This window comes from Bubalus bubalis, chromosome 3 (genome assembly GCF_019923935.1).
Source record: "Bubalus bubalis isolate 160015118507 breed Murrah chromosome 3, NDDB_SH_1, whole genome shotgun sequence".
Classification (NCBI taxonomy): Eukaryota; Metazoa; Chordata; class Mammalia; order Artiodactyla; family Bovidae; genus Bubalus; species Bubalus bubalis.
Window position 1 is genome coordinate 161438036 of NC_059159.1, and position 23050 is coordinate 161461085.

Consider the following 23050-nt stretch of genomic DNA (forward strand, 5'->3'; position numbering starts at 1 on the left):
TTTTTTTAAACTTATGTATTTTTTAATTGAAAGATAATGGCTTTACAGAATTTTGTGTTTTCTGTCAAACCTAAAAATGTGGAATGCTTCACAAACTTGCGTGTCATCTTTGTGCAGGGGCCATACTAATCTTCTCTGTATTCCAATTTAGTATATGTGTTGCCAAAGTGAGCACGGTCTTCATTTTTTGAATATTGAGTTTTAAGCCAGCTTTTTCACTCTCCTCTTTCACTTTCATCAAGAGACTCTAGTTCCTCTTCACTTTCAGCTATAAGAGTGATATCATCTTCATATCTAAGGTTATTGATATTTCTCCCAGCAATCTTGATTCCAGCTTGTGCTTCATTCAGTCTGACATTTTGCATGATGTACTCTGCATATAAGTTAAATAAGCAAGGTGACAATATACAGCCTTGATGTGCTCCTTTCCCAACATGGAACCAGTCCGTTGTTCCATGTCTGGTTCTAACTGGAGTGGAATATTTCTCAGTCATTAAAAAGAGGGCTTCCCTGGTGGCTCAGATGGTAAAGAATCTGTCTGCAATGCAGGAGACCCAGGTTTGATCCCTGGGTTGGGAAGATCTCCTGGAGAAGGGAATGGCTAACTACTCCAATATTTCTGCATGGAGAATTCCATGGACAGAGGAGCCTGGCAGGCTGTAGTCCATGGGGTCACAAAAAGCTGCACACGACTGAGCTACTAACACATTAAAAAGAATGAGGTAATGCTTTTTGCATGCTGCATGGATGGACCTAGAGATTATCATACTAAATGAAGTAAGTCAGAGGCGAAAAACAAATACCATATGATATCACTTATATGTGGAATCTAAACTACAACACAAACTGAACCTATCTATGAAACAAAAATAGACTCCCTGATGTAGAGAACAGATTTGTGCTTGCCACTGGGGATGGAAATGGAGGAGGGAATGATCGGGAGTTTGGGATTCAGTTCAGTTCTGTTCAGTCACTCAGTCGTGCCTGACTCTTTGCGACCCTATGAACCGCAGCGCGCCAGGCCTCCCTGTCCATCACCAACTCATGTCCATTGAGTTGGTGATGCCATCCAACCATCTCATCCTCTGTCGGGGATTAGCGGATGCAAACTATTATATATAGGAAGGATAAACAAGGTCCTAATGTATAGCCCAGGGAATTATGTTCAATATTCTGTGATAAACTATAATGGAAAAGAATATGAAAAAGAATGTGTCTAAATGAGTCACTTTGCTGTGCAGCAGCATCAGAAATTAACACAGCATTGTAAATCAACTATATTTCAATAAAATTGTTTCTTTCAAAAAGAATGTATTTTAGATGCCAGCTCCAAGGGTAGAACTAAAGGGCAAATAATATTAAGTTTTCACAGTTTCTCCAGGGACTTGGGTTCACAACCAGACATCATCACTTCTATATAAAAAATTTCCCTTAAAAGTCTTTTCTCTGTGTAGGTTCTAAAAACAATTTGGGGGGGTACTATATTTCTTAAATATAACTAGCAAATATATTATACAGATGTATCTAGTTTTTTCTGAAGGGTACGTTGATTGCATAAACTTTTAACTGTCCTATTGTTCCATCAGGATGTTTATATAACTTCATGTATCTCTCCACAAAGTACATATTAATTACAGAGGGAACAGAGTAAATACAAAGTGGAGGAACCTGGCAGACAGCACCATAGTCACAAATTAAATTTAACACCATCAGTAATTAGACAAACTGACATTGATCACCATCCAATGAAATGAGCAAGAGAAAAACACAGCATCACTTCTGTGCTCTTCCTACAAAAACCAGTGATTTGGCTCTAACCATGAGAAAATATCAGATAGTGCCAAACTGAAGAGCATTCAACAAGATGACTGGCTTGTAATTTTTTTTTAAGCATCAAGATTATGAAAAAACCAAGAAAGTGCCCCGAATTGAAGGAGACTAAAGAAACATGAGAATTAATGCCACATGGGACCCTAGATTGAACCATTTTGTTGATAACAATATCATTGAGATAACTGTTAAAGTTTAGATGGTAGGATTCTGTCAGTGTTAATTCCATGATCTGGAAGCTGTACTGTGGCTAGGTAGGTTAAAAAAAGACAAAGTCCTTATTTTTAGGAAATGTACACTGAAGTATTAGGAATAATGAGCCTTAGGTTTACAATTGGCTCCAATGGTTTAGAAAAAAATTACATACACATGCATTCTAATAATGTCTTAAGGTAACAGACATTATTGTAGGAGATGAACTAGAAGGGGACAGTGATTTCTGCCGTCAGTTTCACAAGCTTGAGAAAGTTCTGGCTGAGGCTGGGAGTGCCAGTGTTTGCATGCACGATCCTGTAGTCTGCCCCCGCTTTTCTGAGATTTGAGTGGAAAGTAATTTCAAATATGTTGTGAAATTTACTAGTGTGAAATTGCTGCTGTAAACAGTATTTAATCTGTTTAAGGCTTAGAGGTCTTATCTTCAGATTCCTCTGACATGAAGTATTAAGCCTGTACGTAGAAGTGTTCGAAGACTAAATTAGATGTGTGTGTAATTCATATAAGCTTATAATTTATCTATAATACTTGTTCTCCTGATTATCAAAATACTACTACAAAAACTGTAGATACACAAGAAGTATAAAACAATAAGAAGAAAATAAAGTCCAAATAGAATATCACCACTTAGAAACCACAGGCCACTGGTAATATTTAGGCTTATTTATTTCTAATATATATATTTTTAAACTGTACCCATTCTTGAGATGTCTTCCTGAGTATATAGTTTTTACTACAATTCAAAAATATTAAATACCAAAAAATTTAATACCAAAAAATATTAAATTCAAAAATATAAAACACTAGTTTTATATCCTAATGTTTTTATTCATTTTAGCCTAAGCAATTTCTCATTAACAAAATTTCATTTAAAAATTTATTTATTTTTTAATTGAAGGATAATTGCTTTACAGAATTTTGTTGTTTCCTGTCAAACTTCAGAGGTTTGTGATACATTTTTTAAGTTTATCATTTTAAAATAACTTTCAGCTTAGAAAAGAGCTGCAAGACTAATATAAAGAGTTTTCATGTTTCTCTCACCAGTTGTTAACATTTCTCATAGTTCAGTTCAGTTCAGTTGCTCAGTTGTGTCCGACTCCTCGCAACCCCATGAATCGCAGCATGCCAGGCCTCCCTGTCCATCACCAACTCCCGGAATTCACTGAGACTCACGTCCATCGAGTCAGTGATGCCATCCAGCCATCTCATCCTCTGTCGTCCCCTTCTCCTCCTGCCCCCAATCCCTCCCAGCATCAGGGTCTTTTCCAATGAGTCAACTCTTTGTATGAGGTGGCCAAAGTATTGGAGTTTCAGCTTTAGTATCAGTCCTTCCAATGAACACCCAGGACTGATCTCCTTTAGAATGGACTGGTTGGATCTCCTTGCAGTCCAAGGGACTCTCAAGAGTCTTCTCCAACACCACAGTTTAAAAGCATCAATTCTTTGGCACTCAGCTTTCTTCACAGTCCAACTCTCACATCCATACATGACCACTGGAAAAACCATAGCCTTGACTGGACTGACCTTTGTTGGCAAAGTAATGTCTCTGCTTTAGAATATGCTATCTATGTTGGTCATAACTTTCCTTCCAAGGAGTAAGCATTTTTTAATTTCATGGCTGCAGTCACCATCTGCTGTGATTTTGGAGCCCCCCAAAAATAAAGTCTGAGTATTTCCCCATGTATTTCCCATGAAGTAATGGGACCAGATGCCATGATCTTCATTTTCTGAATGTTGAGCTTTAAGCCAACTTTTTCATAGTTACTTTGTCTTCATGTTCATGTATATGTGAATTTACATATATAATGTATTATTATACATATTTGGGAGTTTGTGGCTCAGATGGTAAAGAATCTGCCCCTCTATGGGGGAGATCCAGGTTCGATCCCTGGGTCGGGAAGATCCCTTGGAGAAGGAAATGGCAATCCACTCCAGTATTCTTGCCTAAAGAATTTCATGGACAGATGAGCCTGGTGGTTATAGTCCATGGGGTCGCAAGGAGTTAGACACAACATATTTAGATATTAATTTTAATACTCCTTTTTCTGAACCATTTAAAAATAAGTTGAAGACCTCATGTTATTTTATATAATCAAAATAAAGTATGAAAATTCAGGAAATTTGATACTGATACAGTACTAATATATAAACTCCATTTTTATATATTGTCAATTTTTCTCCAAAATGCCCTTTATAGCAATATTTTTTTAATCTCAAAACCAGGATCCAATTCAGGGTCATTTAGATGTCATGTCGCCTTAGCCTCTTTTCATCAAGAAAAGTTTTTCAGCCCTTCTCTTGACATTGACATTTGTGAAGAGTATAGGCAGTGTCCCCTACACATGGTCACAGTAGCTACAAAACATTCTGTTGAAAGTTATTTAGATAATGGTTTATGTTGGGTGGTTTGGTGGCTTCCAGATGTTTGCCTTTATAAATAATATTGCAGTGAACAGCCTTATACTTAAAGCTTTTGTAAGCAGTCCTCATTATTTTTGTTTAATGAAATCCTGGAAATGAAAATGCTGGGTAAATTACCCTCTAATAAGGAAAAAAAAAAACTGCTTGGTTTCTTTTTTAAAAAAAGAGGAGAAAATGCTGGGTAAATAGGCTTGGGTATGAAAACGTGTTTCCAAATTGCTTTTCAGAAGAGTGAAAAGGGCGAAAAGGGCAATAAAGAAACCACATCAGTACCTATGGAATATATTTTATGTTGTTAATGTTTTTCAAGTTTTCTCTTACATTTCTGTTAGATGGGCTGTGTTACATAAAAATGCAAGGTCCTAAATTATGCGCACATGTTTAGAAGTATAGAGAAAGCAGGGTCACCAAAGCTGCTTCTGAGTGTGCAGGCAAGCCAGTTGTTCTGGGTTGCTTGTTCATTTGAAACTGATCCTGGCTTCTATTGAGGTAAGATACTTGTATCTTTGTTGGGTCTCCCTTTCACTGCCTGTATAGATAAAGCTTGAATGTTTATTGTATGGGCATTTCTTAACATTTAGCACATGAGTAAGGTGAAGAATCCACCTGCAATGTGGGCGATCTGGGTCTGATCCCTGGGTTGGGAAGATCCCCTGGAGAAGGGAAAGGCTACCCACTCCAGTATTCTGGCCTGGAGAATTCCATGAACTGGTGCATGGGGTCGCAACGAGTCGGACACGACTGAGCGACTTGCACTTGCACTTTCAAGGCAGTCATACAGAGGGTATGATGGCACTTGTGTCAGAAATGATGCTAGTAGACCTTTGTTCTATGAAGTGGATACATTTGGTGGCAAGCTCTCAGTCAGAGTTTTGAGAAACAGTGCTCTTAGTAATTAACAACATAAACTCTGGAGTCTGACTCTTGACTTACCATTTACTTACCATTTACTTATAAGTCTTAGCTTACCACTTACTGTGTGACAATGGGCAATCCCTTAACCTCTCTGAGCCTTGATTCCTTTGTCTGTAAAAGGGGGATCATAGTGGTACCCATCTAATACAGTAGTTGTGAGGACTAGATGAAATAACACATAGAAAGCTCCTAGTGGGGCTCATTCAGTGTTCACTTTTATGTTTATTGTGACCTTACATTCACCTTGTGGCTGTGCTATGCAGTGGCAAAATCACTTTTCCATCTTGTGAGGTGGGTAAGGCAGGTATTAGTTCTTCCCTTAGATAGATGGGAAATCCCAGGCTCAGAAACTGAGCTGTGAGCTGCCAAGGCTGTGTGTGTGAGGCTGGGAGGACATCTCTGTTCTCTGACTCACAGGTCAAGGCTCTTGTTCCTGAGATCCGCCTGTTTCATAACTATACCCGGAAGTCCAAACGTGTTTGGGCAAACGTTGAATCAACCCAGGATACGTCTTGATATAGACCAGGCACCAGCAAACGTTTCTGTAAAGAGCAGGCAGTAAATATTTTAGGCTTTGCTGGCCATGCAGTCCATGTTGCAATTACAGACCTCTACTCTGCCTTTAGAACTTGAAAACTGCCACAGCCAATATGTAAATAAAAGGGTGTGGCTTTGTTCCAGTAACATGGCATTTACAAGAACCCATGGCAGCCAGATTTGGTTCCTGCACGGGCTGTATTTTCTTAATCAACCCCTGATTTAGACAGTCAGTATACTTCTGGAGATGATGGTGGGGGAAGGGGATTTCATTATGTTGGCCACGTATGAATCTTTTTTGAATCCTCAGACATCTTGAGAAAGGCACCAGTGGCTTAGGCCTGGCACTTAGTAGGTACATGAGTGCATGAGCGCAAACGTGCTAAGTTGCTTCAGTTTTGTCTGACTCTTTGAGACCCCATAGACTACAGCCCACCAGGCTCCTTTGTCCATGGGATTCTCCAAGGAAGAATCCTGGAGTGGGTTGCCATGCCCTCCTCCAGGGGCCAGGGATGGAACCTGAGTCTCTTATGTCTCCTTCATTGGCAGGTGAGATCTTTACCACTAGGGCCACCACTGCTTGGCAAATACAATGAGAATTTCTTCTATCGGTCCATATTTTCCTATGGAGAATTTTTCTAAAGTTGTATATGCCTATATTTTTTAAAAAGATGATGGTATATTTAGCATCTGTGAATTTTTAGTTTTGTTTTTGCAGCATGCCATTCTGAAATGACATAAAAAGCAGATTGGGAAAAGAATTCTTATTTGCAAATTTATGCAAACTTTTTTTTAGATATTCATAGTATTAGGTATCAGTTGGCTGTTTGATTTTCATTCTCTTGCAGTGACAGTGATTTTTAATAAAAACTTTCCTTGGGGATTTAGACTGCTTTTGTTTTAATTAGAAGGCTATCTCATTTGCACTCTTAAACTATTGTTGACTCAAGTAATTTAAAAAGTAAGGGCTGAAGACACATTTGTTCTTTCAAAAGTAAACAACTACTCTGTGACAGAGATAAGAACCAGCTTGTGGACACACATGGGGTTTGCTCCAAGAATATTTCTTGTGGTGTGGAAAATGGTAGTGGCAGCCTCTTGACCCTCAGGCCAGTGCGTTTATTTGTATTTGATCCATGAAAGCAACCCCATATGACAACTTGTTTAAGGAAATTTGCGTACTTAATTTGAAATATTTCCCTGGGCAGTCCAACCATGGCTGAATAAAGAGGTTTGCTTTTAAAATCAGTGCTTTGTTGCCTTCAATGATTATTCTGTATCAGCCTGCCAAGATTTATTATTTCCCATTTGTAGAATTTGATGGAAGTCTCACAGAATCTCCTGGCTGCAGTCAGCATTTCATCTGAAAGGCAGCGAATAATACCTTCCTGTTGTACAGCAGGGAGTGAAAACATGTAGCTTTTAAAAATTTTATTTTTGGCCATGCGACTTGTGGGGTCTTAGTTCCCTGATTGGGGCTTAAACCTGTGCCCCCTGCAGTGGAAGCTTAAAGTCTTAACCACTAGACTGCCAGGAAATGCCTCTATGTAGCTTATTTTAATCTTCACACTGAGATGTTAGGTTAATTATCACTTTTGGTTTTCCCACGAGGAATTGTATGGAAAAGACGTGGATAGAATCATTGTGATCCGGCCGTTGGATGGACAGCATCGTCCTGCTCCGTTTTAGGGGGAAGCACAGCACCGCTCTGTGCGTGTCTCTCTGTTCTTGTTGCCTACGGGGAGAGATAGATGGCCACTTGGATTGGGAGCTTGAGGTTCCCTGTCTCAAAAAATACTTTTCGTCTCCCTCTCTTCATCATTCAGTTTCATGAACCTAACATTCTGACAGCTACCATATGCGAGGCACTGTGCTAGGCTGCCCTGGGGATAGAAACACGGAATTCATCACTAGTGTTAACCTGCTGCGTCCCAGAAGGGAGACCAGTGGTAGTCACTGGCATACTGGCAGGCAAGGTCTTCAGTGGCTTCTGTTTTTAGAAAAGAAAAAAACAATTGGAGGGTGGGAAAGTCATATAATCCATCAGTTTTTCATTTTTACATTTTATACCATTAAGAAAAGATTCTATAGAAGTTGCCAAGAAGATTGACAGTTTTAGGTAATCAAAATCATAGAGATGTGATGTCAGCTAGAATAAACGATGGAGTACAGCATAGCCTGTCTACTTCGCACACGTAGTGGTTATGATTGGATGTGGGAAGCATGTATTTAGAGCACTGTCTTCCCCAGTCATTTTTCTGATCCCTCTGTGTGCAAAAGCTGTGCTTGCTGGTAACTTAGAAAGACTCGCACAGGCTGAATATTGAAAGTATTTTGAGCTCAGGAAACCAGTAAACAGAACGTTTAAGAGTCTGTGGTTGTGTTATTTTGCATCTTTCCAGAGATGAAATGGAAGGTACATTGAAAAAAGAAGTGAATGCAACCTGCTGTATAGCACAAGGAATTATACTCAATATTCTACAACTTATAATGGAAAAGAATCTGAAAGCTTTTATATTTATTTATATACCTGAATCACTGTGCTGTACACCTGAAATTAACATAACTTTGCAGTAAAAGTGCAGAGACCTAACCACTGACCTGCCAGGGTGTTCTTCATATACAACACTGTAACTCAATTATACTTCAGTTTTTAAAAGGGACTAAAATTTAAAAAATAACTGAAAAATAAAGTGAATCCAGTAAGTAGAAAGAAATACTGCTTCAACCTGGTAACATGCAGAAAGTGCTTTGGGAGTGTTACAGAAAGACTGTGTACCTTTTAGTAAACAAGAAAAGGTGATTCTTGCGACACTGTATTTACTTACTTTTCCAAAGCCTTCTAGAAGATACCTGTTTTGGAAAATCAGCCATACTAGCTTAGGTTGAAGGTTTTCCCCTTGATGGAAAGTAATGGAGCCAGTGATATTCTTCTCAGGGGAAACATTGATTACTTGCATGAGAGCATTTCATCAAGAATTACTGTCATTTGCATTTGGAGGTTCACATTGTTAAAAAGAGAAATTTTGGAAAGGCAAGGGTGGACTAGAATTGCGGCTTGTATGTTGCCTGTAATCATATATTCCTTTTCTTAGGAACCTGTTTTTCTTAGTGGATTATATTCTTAAAATAGAGCACACCGCATTTACTACCTGGCTTGGCGGGGCACAGCATCTGTTTACAGTTTGGGCTTATGGTCTGTGGACATGAACCTTTTCACAGACAATCCCAGGACTGAAAGGGCTCTTAAAGGTCAGCTAGTCCAGTCCCAGCATCCCCTTCCCAAGCAGTCTTTCTGCCAACAACTAGAGCCTGACTTTCCAGTGGTCATCCAGGCTTTATTTGGACAGTGCCCAGGTGACAGAAAATCCTCCCTTGTATGAACTGGAACCTCATGTTGGCGTCTCTTCTTGTGCTTCATCAGTGCTGGGAGTCTCACCGAGTCTGTGCAGTTAGGATATTAGAGATCTGAAGGAACGTTTTCATGCTCGCACTACCTCTAGCCCACCCAGCCTTCTCCACCATGGCCCCCTTCTTCCATCGGTATTTCATTTGGTAGCTAAAGCCCTTTGCCACCAACCTTAATCTTAATGTATGGAATCAAGAAAGGAACCTGGTCCTACTCTAGAACATCACTTCTCTGGCTCTTAGTTTTACACTTTTGTTAATATGGCTGAAGGTAATATCTTAAAATGGGAGGGTCAGACTCTAAAGGGAGAAGCATTGTGTGGTAAATAAAGATCACCCCTGGAATCACCCGTGAAGTACAATCTATAGAAGAAACACAAGGTTTGGTGTCTGTAGCCCTTACAATAATTCTTATTATCCTAAGGTTTGAAACTACTGATCTGCTCTAAAGAATGGAATTGTTAAAAAAAAAAATCTTATCGCAAAAGACTTCTGCATAACAAGAGAGGATTGAACTCATTCATCTCCCTTTGCTCCCAACCAAACAAAACCTTTCAGAGGGAGGTATTATTATATTTTTACTTTATTGTGGTAAAACATGTGTAACATCAAATTTCCTATTTTAACCATTTTGAAGTATACAGTTTAGTAGTAAATACATTCTCATTGTTATACAAGCATCACTACTATCCTTTTCTAGAACTTTCTCATCTTTTCAAACTGAAGCTCTGTATCCATTATATTCAGATTCCCCATCCCTCTCTCCCTCCAGCCCCTGGCAACCATCCACTCCTTTCTGTCTCCTATGAGTTTGACTCCTCCGCGTCCCTCGTGTAACTGGAATCACTAGTATTTGTCCTTTTGTGGCTGGCTTCTTTCACTTAAGGCAATTTTTGTGAAGGCATAAATCTACAAGCGTGAGGACAATAGGGAAGGAGATGATAGGAATACAGTTTTGGGCACCAAGGTGAAGGAGATGTATAGTTAAAATAGGAGGACTGGTCTGTTGTGAGATGGTCTAAACATTCCTGAATCTGTTGCAGTCTTTCATATGACTTGTTTGGCTCTCAGCCTTCCCCAGTGACAGCTTAGGATCCTGTCAGGTCTGCAAAGTTTTGTGTTTTTGTTTTTTTATTACTTATGTGTCTGCTTTCTGTCCTCCAGAGTTTTATTTAAGAATTCATTGGTGGCAAAGAGAAGATCCTATAGTCTTCCAGGGGTTAAAAAAAAAAAAGTTGATCACATGCAAAGATCAGGGATGGGTCTTCACATCTCAACAGCAGTGCTGGCAGTTAGAAGGCTATGGAGCACTGTCTTCAATAGTCTGGAGGAAAATAAAAGCTAGAACTTTCTATCCAGCCAAACTCGGAAGCAAGTGTGAGGGCAGAATAATGACATTGTCAGACATACAAGTTTTTCAGGAACCAGCTGGAGGGAGGTGGTTCACTGAAATAAAAGAGTAAACCAGGAGAGAAAACTACAAGTGAAGCAGGAAATAGGCGATCCGGCATGAAAGAGGCAAAGGAAGTTTCTAGAAGCTGTCTGTGGGAACTCGCAGCTCTGCTCCCAAAATGTGTCAGCAGACTCAGGAAGTGATTTCTTTCCCAAGGTGGAATTAATAGAATATCTGATAAAGATATGGTTAAAATCTGGGGCTTGAACTACTGAGAAATATATAAAATACTAAGTAAAGGGGGCAAAGGATTATTATCAATTTTAGAGAAAACAGTAAGATATTCAGAAAAGTGATCATACTTTACCACATGGCTCACCTGAAAGTAGTGTTATGTAACCATAATAATATTGATCTTTAAAATTTTCAGTGTAAATATGCTGGAAAAGGATGGGGTTCCCTGATGGCTTAGATGGTCAAGAATCCACCTGCCAATGCAGGAGACACAGGAGACATGGGTTTGACCCCTGGGTCTCGGGAAGATCCCCTGGAGAAGGGAATAGCAACCCACTCCCGTATTCCCACCTGTAAAATCCCATAGACAGAGGAGCCTGGCAGGCTGCGGTCCATGAGGTCACAAAGAGTCATACGTGACTGATCAACTGAGCACATACTGGGAAAGCAGGGACATGGGAAAGGCACACTTGTGTGGTGGGGACATAGATCCTTATTTTCCGTATCGGGAAGTCAATAAACAGTGCCAGCAACTGAGAAACTGCAAAGAAGCAATCTAAAATTGTTACCGAAAATTATCTAAAAGAAGTTAAAACGTTTACTTCTTGGGAGGAAGAATTAGAGGGAAGTGGAGGGATGGAGTTAAGGCATTGAGTAAAATCCATAGAACTATTAGGCACTTTAAATCATGTGCTTATATAACTGTAAGAAAATAGTGTCTAAAATTATAGTGAGTATGGAGAAAGGTACAGGAGGATATGCTCCAGTAAAACAAGGGAGCAAATTAAAAAAGTGGGCAGTGTACAGAAAACCAGGAATCCTGCAAAGTGAAGTCTAGCCATCAACCAGGCAAGAGAGGAACAGGAGGTTGAGGGGCTGTGGACACAGTGAAGTGGATTCATTTTCTGATCCACCCAGCTGTTTAGCAGATGCTATTGGGAGGCTTTACAGAACTTCTGGAATTGTGGGAAGAGTTTCACATTTCACATGACTCTAGCAATGTGAAGACTGAGGAAGAAATAACCAAAATTTGTGAAGTAAACAAAAATATCGGGAGAACAAGTACGAGGGAAGTCAACGGATAATGTTTAAAACTGATAAATAAGCAACCTAAGGGATGGGAGATGGGAGGGAAGTTCAAGAGGGAGGGGGCATATGTATACCTATGACTGATGTATAGCAGAGACCAACACAATATTGTCAAGCAATTATCCTCCAATTGAAAATAAATTTAAATATAAAATAGCAACATAAGATAAACATAGAAAAATTTGGCAAATAACATAAGAAATAGCTCTAAAGAGTTGACAGTCATACAAGACTAAGGGATGGGAGGCAGTGAGTCAACTTTTTGAACAGTGTAACCCTTCTATTGCCATTTGATTTTTAAAAACCATGTGCCTGCTCTGTGCCTTTTTGTCTAATGAAGATTAAAAATATTTAAAAATAGCAAAAAGGAAAAAAATCACAATGTAGCTGTGTGGGCAGCATAAAGGATCTTTAGTCTTGTTAGTTCAGTATAAAGGATCTTTCATCTTGTTAAGAGGTGCATTTTTTATTGTGACTATTGAAGGAGATTGTGTTTGGAAGAGCACGTAGCACACAGTCAGCTCTCAATAAGTAGATCTATTTATCTAAGTAGATGAATTTGCATCTGAAGCAACCAGTCCCACTTAGAGACAGTCCCTTGCAAAGCTGCGGAGAGTAACTTGGCCATTTCTTGACCTTCCAAGGTCAAGGTGTTTCTCGCCGGGCGGATTATCCCTGTCGTACCTTGGTCAGCAGGCCCATGACCCCCATGTGTGTGTTTGCATGCACATGCATTAGGCTGTAAAGTCAGTCCAAAGGCTGTGACTGCATCAGCCTGTCTTGGCAGCCTGTCTCTTGGCCCACTTGACAGCATCAGGCTTCTGGACACACTGGCAGTATTTTCCATACCTTGTTTTACATAGTGTATATGTCTCAAGTGTCGCACTCCTTTCCAATTCCTTCACTACCAATACATCTCTATGATCATGAAGATCATTAGAGAGCAGATAGTCATTTCATCCTTCTCCTTAAAGTCTCTTGTTCATTGCCCTAAAAATAAAACCCAATCCTGGGCATTCAAGGCCTGTATGATCTGTGATGTCATCCTCCACCCATTTCTCTAGTCTTATTTCTTGTTACCCTTTACACACCAGTAAAACCAGAGTGTTTACAGTTCTGTATCAGTAGTTTGCCATTGCACACCTAAGTATCTTGGCTCCTGCTATTTTTCCTGCATGGAATAGCCATTCCCCAGTAACCTGTTACATCCAACCCCTAACCCATACCACTATGGCACCCCTAACTCTATCCCCCTCAAGATTTAGATTAATCAAATCTTCTTCCAGGAAGCCTTCCCTGACTACCCCAGACTGAGTGAAGTATCTCCTTTCCTTCTGTGCTTTCATCCAAGCCCCCCTCACGGAGTCTCAGAGGTAATGCATCATCTTAGTATTGCTGATGTGTCCTTCTCTTCCAGAGGAGGTGAGCACCCACAGGATGGGGGATCCTGTCTGTCTTGATCAGCACCCTGTGCTCAGTAGCTGACACAGCTCATTCCCACAAGAACTGGCACTAATGGTTTGGGTCTTCAGGGTTCCAGCCATTTCATCAGAGGTGGCTCTTCTCCATGGGAGGAGCTTCCTGTCTGTTCTTGAAGGATCCCTAGGCTGTGGCCTCCAAGTCTCCAACCTTGTGATCCTGGTTGGAGGCTCCTTTACCTCCTTGTCGTTTGAATGCACAGCTGGCTGCTCTGGATGATCTGTGTAACATGGTCCCATAGGTCAAAGTTCTGATAAAGCAATTCACAATTCACTCACCAAGGTAGGTGGACTTCCTTCTTTTTCCATTCCCTCAAGGAAGGGAGCACCTGGGCCAGTGCATTGATTCATTCATTGATTGACTCAGCACATATTTACAAAGTGTGCGCTCTATGCCAGGCACTGTTCTGGGAGGCAGCAGAGAATCAGAGAGGCAAGATTTCTGCCGTCAGGGACCTTGCATTCTAAGGAGGGACGCAAACAATACAAAGCAAACAGGCAGAATCATTTCAGGTGTTTAATAAGTGCTGAGAAGAGAAGAAAAGGGAGTGTGGGGTGATCAGGGGAGGCCACCCCAGCCTTTGGGCTGAGGTTGATCAAGTGAAGAGCTATAGCTGCGCAGTCTTATCTGATTGACACTGACCACATGTAGCTATTCAAATTTGCATTTAAATTAGTTAAATGACATTAAAAGGTCAGTTCCTCAGTCACACTGGCCACATTTCAGTAGTCAATAGCCAGAATATGGCTACTGGCTACCGTATTGGACAGAGCGGATATAGAACTTTTCTATCATTGCAGAAACATTTTATTGGGCAGAGCTGAGCTAGAGCAAGAACATTCAGGGGAAAGGGACTGTTAGTCTTAGAAGGAAGAAGAATTGAGATCCTGGAGTAGGACCACCATGGGTGGGGTATGGCATTGAACTAGCCCATCTCTGAGTCTTCCCCTCCCCCCAGCCAGCTTAAATGTGTTGATAGAACATTATTCAAACAAGCCCCTCAAATCAGTGAACCTGTGATGTCTGAGGAGAAAGGGAAAAGAGATGACTGGCAGAAGAGCATGTGTGTCTGTTTCAAAGAACTTCCTCTTTTAATTTTACTTGTTGAAATTGGAGCTGAAGTCAAGACAGGATTTGTCTGATAGAATTTTTAAAGGAGAATGAAAATGGTCTTAGAAATGTTATAAAGCAGGTAAAACTGCTTGAGAAAAGACCTATTGCAGAATAGGGCAAGGTATTGACAGGTGAATGGATACAGAGGTTGTGGTACATGTATACAATGGAATAGCACTCAGGCATAAAAAGGAACAAATTTGAGTCCGTTTATTGAGGTGGATGAAACTAGAGCCTCTTATACAAAGTGAAGTAAGTCAGAAAGAGAAAAAAAAAATGTTGTATATTAACACATATATATGGAATCTGGAAAGATGATACTGATGAACCTATTTGCAGGGCAGGTACAGAGACTCAGACATAGAGCACAGACTTGCGGACACAGCTCAGGAAGGAGAGGGTGGGATAAATTGAGAGAGTAGCATTGAAACAGATATTTCACCATATGTAAACTAGATAGCTAGTGGAAAATTGGTGTTTAACACAGGGAGCTTAACCCGGTGTTCTGTGACAACCTAAAGGGGCGGGGAGGAGGTTCAAGAGGGAGGGGACATATGTCTACTTCTGGCTGATTCATATTGTTGTATGGCAGAAACCAACACAACACTGTAAAGAAATTATCCTGCAATTAAAAAAAAATAGGGCAAGAATATAGCAAGTCCTGACTCAGTGAGAAGTACTGGTTGACTCTGGTGGCCAGTGGGTGAGGGGCTGCCCCTTGGCCTTAGAAGCAGGGAGTTAGCCATTCTGACTGAGGCCAAGAATATAACTTCCCATGTTGTTCTCCCAAATCTCTTAAAAACAGGATGATGGTATTTTTTTGTTTGTTGTTTATTTTTAATCCTCCTTAATAGTAGTTCTCAATAAAAGTAGGATTTTTGAAATTTTTATTTTATTTTTTTTTTAATACCAAAAGCATTTTGTATTGGGGTATAGCCGATTAAAAAGTAGGATTTTTGACTCTCTTGTCTTAGTTGGCAAGAGTTATATTCCTGTCCCATTAACAGGAGCATCTGTGTCTTGACTTCATTTTGTCTCACTTTTCATGAAGGGCTCATTTCTTTTTATGCCTGCCACTTTGCTAAACGGGTTTTGTTCCTCTCTTTGTGAAGGTTCCTTTGTTTGAATTAATAGTAACTTGTCTTTACTGTAAACAAGTGTCCAGTGACGACTCTTACTGTGCAGAGCCAGGGGCTTTGCAGGAGGGAAACCATCTTAAAGGTCACTTTCTGGTGTCTGTATTATAAAATAAGTCATCAGAATTTAAAAAACCAAAACAAAACAGTGGAACTATCCTCTGCCTCTCCAGGGTTCTGTTATCCCATTGCCTTTGAATGCAACTACCAGCTCAAATTTGTCAAATCATAATTGATCTGATAAAGTGTAATCCGATAATTAGTAGCTGCTTACAAGTAAATACACTCCTGTTTCATTTGCCCTTGAAGGCTCTAACACGGTTCCAAACGGTACCTTTGAACCGGAGAAGTCGGGCCGGTTCACGTTGCAGTGTGTACGCTTCTTCTGGGGCAGTGTCTACCAGGTACGTGTACGCACAGGTTGCCAGCTCTGTGCCGCTTCACCTGCAATGTTGTGACCTTGCAGAGGGCTGTGTCCTTACGTCGGACGTCCGACTGAGGACAGGGAAACCGGAGGTGAAGCTTTAGAAGCAGCTGGTTCCCAAGATCAGGTCGTAACTGAGGGATAGTCAAGGTCATGATTGCCACCTGGATGTTCTTTTCTCTCTTTAAGGTAGGTCTCCTGGGTTGCCTGCTTGGACTGTGGAATTCTGCTGGGTGCCCGCCCAGGGAACTTACACCGTTAGGGCTTCAGACTCACAAAGGCACATTTCCTGTTATTCTTTAGGAAAATTACCTTTCTGAACTCCAGGCACTGGAGTCATCCAGAAAGAAAAAGGCACATCTCTGACGTTTCAGACACTGGAAAGTTCTAAATAGCTGAAGGTGTGTTTCTCTGGGTGACTTTAAGAAAACCAAATCAGAACAGCTGCAAAAATGGTATTTGGTGTCAAGTTCCAATTTTGCTGTGAATTATTTCTCTTTCTCTCGTAATTACTGTAATACCTTAGGACTTTCCATTTATATAGCACTTTTCTTCTCAGGGAGGCATGCTTAAGTGGGAACGTTCTCTGGGCTTTTAACCTGATGATTTAATGCTATAATTAGTTCTAAACTAGTTAGTAATGATTGCGGATGCATTGCCAGAAAGCTAAGTATACAGCTCATGAGCTTTGGATACATGAAAGCTATACAGGCCCAGCTTTCAAATCTGATCAAATTATTTGCCACTGACCTTGAACCTGTTGGCAAGGTAGGTCAACATAGGGGTCAAGTGAAAGAATACACTTTACGGTTTGAAAACTTGGGGTTTAAAAACTATTAGAGGAGCTTCTTTTCAGAACCACTTCTGGCGAGGCATCCTGTCCCCTGCAGGGCTTGGGGGTACAGTTTCCATATTTGTGTGCTGCTCCTAGTCCAGGTCAAAAAGTGGAGGGAAATATCTGTATACTGCCTCTAGTGAGAGTGAAGTAAAGAGAGGAAGCATGGAGTTACACACAAGTTCACAAAGATCCGGTATTGTCCGTGATTAATAGAGACTTCAAAATATCCTCTTCATTCTAGACAGATGACTTCATTTTCAGAACTCTTTCAGATTCACGTGTGCTGATTTCTAAAGTAATATGTGTGATCCTTGTGGTTTTTCAGATCCTGGACAGTTTTGTGTTGTTGATATATAAAAATATATATATTGTTTAAGATTCATTCACTTTTTATTTACACACAGTAAAAACTCTCTGTTTTTGCTGTATCGTTGAGTTTGGACAAATGCATACAGTTGCAGACAAGGTACAGAACAGTTCAGTTTTCTCTGTATTTTGAATTTCTATTGGCGTGTTTTGGTATTGAGTTTACTCTTACTTCTGAAGATGGAGCCAAACCATTTTGTAACAGATAACACAGCTGTATCTGACACTTTCCAGGCGTAAGGTTGAGTGAGATATTAGAAGCAAGGTCTCATTTCCTGATTCTTTCCTCAAAGAATTATAAATAGGAAAATTGCACTATATCTAATTAGTTGCTTCTTCCTGTTATAATGAATGGATTAGAATGTCATAATGAATTGTACAATATATTCAAAATAACTGAAATTTATAATAAGTACTGTAATTAGTAAAAGTAATATAGTAAAAATGAAAAAAGTTCATGCTTTTTGCAGTTTAGGGTTTTGTTTTTTTTAATGTAAATTGAGTTCCGTGTGATTTTTTTTTTTTTTTTTAAAGGGAAGTGAAATGCTTCTAGAAGCCAAGGACTTCATAACTCAAATTGGCTTATGAAGGGGATCAAAAGCTCAGATCACTGAAAAGTTCAGGGATGGGTTTCAGGCAGGGCAGAATCCAAGGTTTCAGATGACATCATCAGTGTCCTGCCAGCCCCGTTCAGCTGTGTTTTCCTCTGTGTTGGCTCTATTCTTGGCAGGCTCTTTTCCTGGTGGTATCAAGATGACAGCAGCTCCAGCCTTTTATCCCATTTTCTCAATTCCTTTCAGTCCCAACCAGTCTCAGGATGGAGACTCTTTGGCTCTGATTGGTTCTCTTAACCCCTCGTGGCTCCAGAGGGAGGATGTGGGGGGAAGACAGAGTGTTCTGTTTGGCCAGGCTTGGGTCACACACACTCTTGGAGCTGAAGGGATGTCAGCTCCTCTGGACCACAGGGCAGAAGGAGGTAGTGGCAGAAGGTGTGTTTCCTTAAGGGGAATCATGGGGCAGACAAGGGCTTCCCAGGTGGCTCCTGCCAATGCAGGAGATGCTGGAGACGCCAGTTCAGTCCCTGGGTCTGGACGATGCCCTGGAGGAGGAAGTGGCAACCCACTCCGGTATTCTTGTTGGGCCAATCCCATGGACAGAGGAGCCTGGCAGGCTACAGTCCATGGGGTCACCAAGAGTCAGATATGACTGAGCAACTGAGTGTATGCTCACACACACACACACACACAAGGGGCAGACAAATCAAGACAACACATGTATGTAATGGAACTTCCATAACAAACCACAAAGACAGGGTTCTGAGAGTTTCTGGGTTGGTGAACTCATGGAGATTCAGAGGAGTAGTCATTTGGAGATGCGTGGAAGCACCTTGCCCTTTCCTTTGCATCTCTGCCATCCGCCTGTTCCTGAGTTAGATCCTTTTATAACAAGTCAGTAATCTGGGGAGTAGTTAGATTTCCCAAGTTCTTTAAGCTGCCTTAGCAAGCTAATTGAGCACAAGGGTGGGAGGTCGTGGAATCTCGGATCCATAGCTGGTTGGTCAAAAGCACAGATAATGGTCTGGGCTTGCAGTTGGCATTTGAAATGGAGCAGGGACTGTCTTGTAGGACTGAGCCCTTAACATGTGGGATCTGATGCTCTCTCCAGGTAGATAATGTCAAAACTGAACTGCAGGATGTCTAGCTGGTGTCCTAGAATTGCTTGTTGGTGGGGGAGGGTGGTGGTGGAAGGACCCTCTGCTCCCCGCTCAAACACACGCACATTGGAATTGGTGAGCAGAACGTTTTTTTTTAATGTAATATGTCCTCTGGCCAGGAATGATTTAGAAATGAGCTAACTGTTTAGATTGATTGTCACAGACTGAGAATCTGAGAAAATCCACTAAACACCACATCCTTGAAGGGTGGGCACCTAGCATCTCAGTCGATTAAGAGACCAGGGTTCGTTTCCTGGGTCGGGAGGATCCCCTGGAGAAGGAAGTGGCAACCCACTCCAGTGTTCTTGCCTGGAGAATCCCATGGACAGAGGAGCTTGCCAGGCTACAGTCTGTGGGGTCGCAAGAGTCGGACACTACTGAGCGACTAAGCACACGCACAGCATAGATTAGGTGTTCAATAAATATGTGTTGAATAAATGCCATCCTTGTGCTTTTGTTTAGGGTTGTGGGGAAAATTCCTCAATAGACCTCTTCCAAATCTGTGCATTTTTGCACAGGTGACTTTCAAATCTTATCAAGAGCTGCCTCTGTCTTATGCCAAGTAGATGTGGGTCTGGGGCCCTTTTAATGTTACTGTTAATGACCTGGGCTATAATGCCAACGTTCACCTCTGTGGGATGAGAAATAAAATCTCTGTGAATTTGTATAGAATCTCTATGGACATAACGCTTTTGGAGAAATATAGCTGGATGAAATTTTATTTCTGCAAATGAGATCATTTTGTGAATTCTTGGAATGATAGTTCTGATGTGGTTTGGACCCTGAGATGTCAGAGACCTGGGTCGGCGTGCCTCATAAACTCCTATAGCATTAACTTTAAAACCATTCTACTGTATATGTGGTCTGTTTGGCAGACGTCTGTGAAGGTGCCCCCTCTGAGCCTGGAATATACTAGATGCTAGAGGTGCAAAGATGGCGAAGACAGAATTTCAGCTTCTGAGAGTCTTACCATCTAATTAAAAAAAAAATTGTGGTAAAGTACACATAACATAAAATTTCATCATTTAAACCACCTGTTAGTGCAAAACTCAGTAGTGTTAAGTACTTTCACAATGTAATACAACCATCACCACCATCTTTCCAAACCTTTTTAATCATCCCAAACAAAATCAAAGAGTAATTGTCCTTTTCTGCCTGGATCCTTCCATATAGCAAAATGTTTTCAAATTTGCCATATTGTAGCATGTTTTGGAATTAAATCCCCTGGACAGAGGAGCCTGGTGGGCTATGGGGTCGAAAAGAGTCGGACACGACTGAGCATGCACGCATGCATTGCAGAGTCATAACTATCTGCAATTGAATAATACTCATGTGTGTGTGTACCACGTTTTGTTTATCCAGTCACCTTTTGATGGACACTTGGGATGTTTCTACTTTTTGGCTTTTGTGAATAGTGCTGCTATGAACATTAATGTACAAATATCAATTTGGGTTCCCTTTCAACTTTTTTGGGTAACCTGGATTACTGTCCAGTTTTATATCTTGCCTGACCACATCTTTTAGCTACTTCTGGCCAAGATTTCTGCTGATGTTTACTTCTGACAATTACACTTTTTCCTACCACATGTGTGGGGATCTGAATCGATGAACTTCAATAGGAAAGCAGGGAGATCAGAAAGTGATGGTTCTAAGAACAGAAATAGTGAATCTTTAGTGTTGTGACTGCTGGCTCTCTATAAACATCATTGTAAGGTAGCAGCTCCGCTTTTCCCTGGAACTTGTACTGAGGGGCAAAGAGATGTCAGGAATCCTCATAACATCTTCCCAGAGACCTCTCTGAAAGCCACTGTAAATGGACGACTTTGTCTAAGTGGGTCATCCCGGATAGATGATGTAGGATGGAAACCTAGTTATTAAATCCTGCAGACTTAGAGGACTCGGGCAGTCTTTCTTTGCACAGACTTACTAGCTCTGAGTTCCGTCGGGGGAGAATCCCACGAGGAGGCCTGCTTTGAACTCCAGCTGCTTGTGTTTGGGTTGGTGGCATGCCTTAGAAACAGAAAGGAGCCAGCTCTCCCTTCAGCCACCCCAGGCTTTCCGGCTGAGTTTCCTTTTCACCCTGGGATTTCACATGGACCCTGAGCTCTGAAAGCAGATCACATATGGCCAGCCGTCACGCACAAGAATAGCCCTTTGTTCGTGAGAAGTTTCACAAAGCAAGTGGGAGAGGGGGAAGAAAACCTTTTTTTAAGCATGAAAATGCATTACTGTAATTCTTCCCTCCCATCACCCCCTGCCCGTATTGTGCTATTTATTGACATCAGGACATTTGCTTTTTTCTTAGGGCTGAATCACAGCAGTTAGCCATAGCAATGGCAAAGGGATGGCTGTTACAGCCTTAGAAGGAAGGAGAATTGAGATCCTGGAGTAGGGCTGGGCATGGCATCGAACTAGCCCATCTCTGAGTCTTCCCCTCCTCCCAGCCAGCTTAAATGTATTGATAGAACATTATTCAAACAAGCCCCTCAAATCAGTGAACCTGTGATGTCTGAAATCAAACGCTCAAATCTGATTTTCAATTAGAGTGGAGAGAGCCAGGCAGTCTCATGGTACTTTCCTGTTTATGAAGGGTGATATGATTCTCCTTGGTTTATCCAGACTGATTCATTCTTACTGCTCAAAAAAACAAAAAACAAAAAACAACAACAAGTCTGCGGCATTAATGCCAATTTGAGGTCCCAGGGTCTCTGGGCACCAGTTGGTGATGGCTAATGTGATTTGGGTTTGGTTATTAAGTCTGCTATAGGCACCTGACTCTTCCTTCTGACTAGCTTAAATGGAAACTTCTAGGTGGTCCATGTATAATGCATGGCAGGCACAGTTCTTAACCTGTCAGTCATTTATTGGATTTCACTAAGGGCCAAATGTAGAGACCCCAGAATCAGTCAGATGTGCCCCTGTGTCCAGGGGTGTAGCCACCCTCCTGCCATTTCCTGGGAAAGAGACATTTTTTTGGTTCAGGACAGCAAATTTGTCATAAACATGAGAAAGGAAGGCTGTTATTTTTATTTATTGTGTTTATGACATAAAGAGCTTCCCAGGTGGCGTTAGTGGTAAAGAACCCACCTGCCAACACAGGAGACATAAGAGACTCGGGTTTGATCACTGGGTCAGGAAGATCCCCTGGAGGAGGGCATGGCAACCCACTCCAGTATCCCTGGAGAATCCCATGGACAGAGGAGCCTGGAGGGCTACAGTCCATGGGGTTGCCAAGAGTCAGACACAACTGAAGTGACTGAGCACTCACGCAATAATGTAATAAATAAGGAACTTCACTATGTCAGACTCTTTTAATAGGATCGTAGGATTTTCAAACTGGTTCAGAATGCTGGCTTTCCAGCTGGACAGCCTGGGCATAAGCCGCGGTTGACTTGACTATAAAGTTGTCATAGGACCAGATTCATAGATTTTTGGGGGAGATCACGTAATTATTTTACAAAATGGGCTCAGAATATGGCCTGGCACTTAAAGCCATGTTACCTTTAAATCTCTGATTCCTGCATTCCTCAAAAAATGAGTAGTGGTGACGGTTGCACACGTCTGTGAATATACTGAAACTCCCGGAACTGTGGGCTTTAAGAGAGTGGATTTTATGCTGTGTGAATTGCATCTCAATGAAGCTGTTAGAAAAATAAAATAAATTGAGTACCTACTATATGCAGCCTTATGCTAAGTTGTGTCTGATCCTTTGTGACCCATGGACTGTAGCCTGCCAGGTTCTTCTGTCCATGGAATTTCCCAGGCAAGAATACTGGAGTGGGTTGCCATTTCCTTCTCCAGGGGATCTTCCCAACCCAGGAATTGAACCCACGTCTCCTGCATTGCCTTTTAAAACTGAGCAGGTCAGTGACCTGCTGAAGGTGAGTGTCAGAGACCGTTCTAGAGCTCAGATTCCTGGCACACAAGCCAAGCTTTTTTC

At 41.2% G+C, this 23050-nt stretch overlaps 1 protein-coding gene and 1 non-coding gene across 11 annotated transcripts in view; one reads left to right on the forward strand and one right to left on the reverse strand.

The window, feature by feature from the left end:
• The window catches only part of PALM2AKAP2 (PALM2 and AKAP2 fusion), a 515120-nt gene that overhangs the window by 420033 nt on the left and 72037 nt on the right, over positions 1–23050 (forward strand). The gene's annotated exons all lie outside the window — the stretch shown is intronic.
• On the reverse strand, positions 73–175 carry LOC112584061. The gene has a single exon (XR_003108417.2). It is a non-coding gene; the product is annotated as a U6 spliceosomal RNA (small nuclear RNA).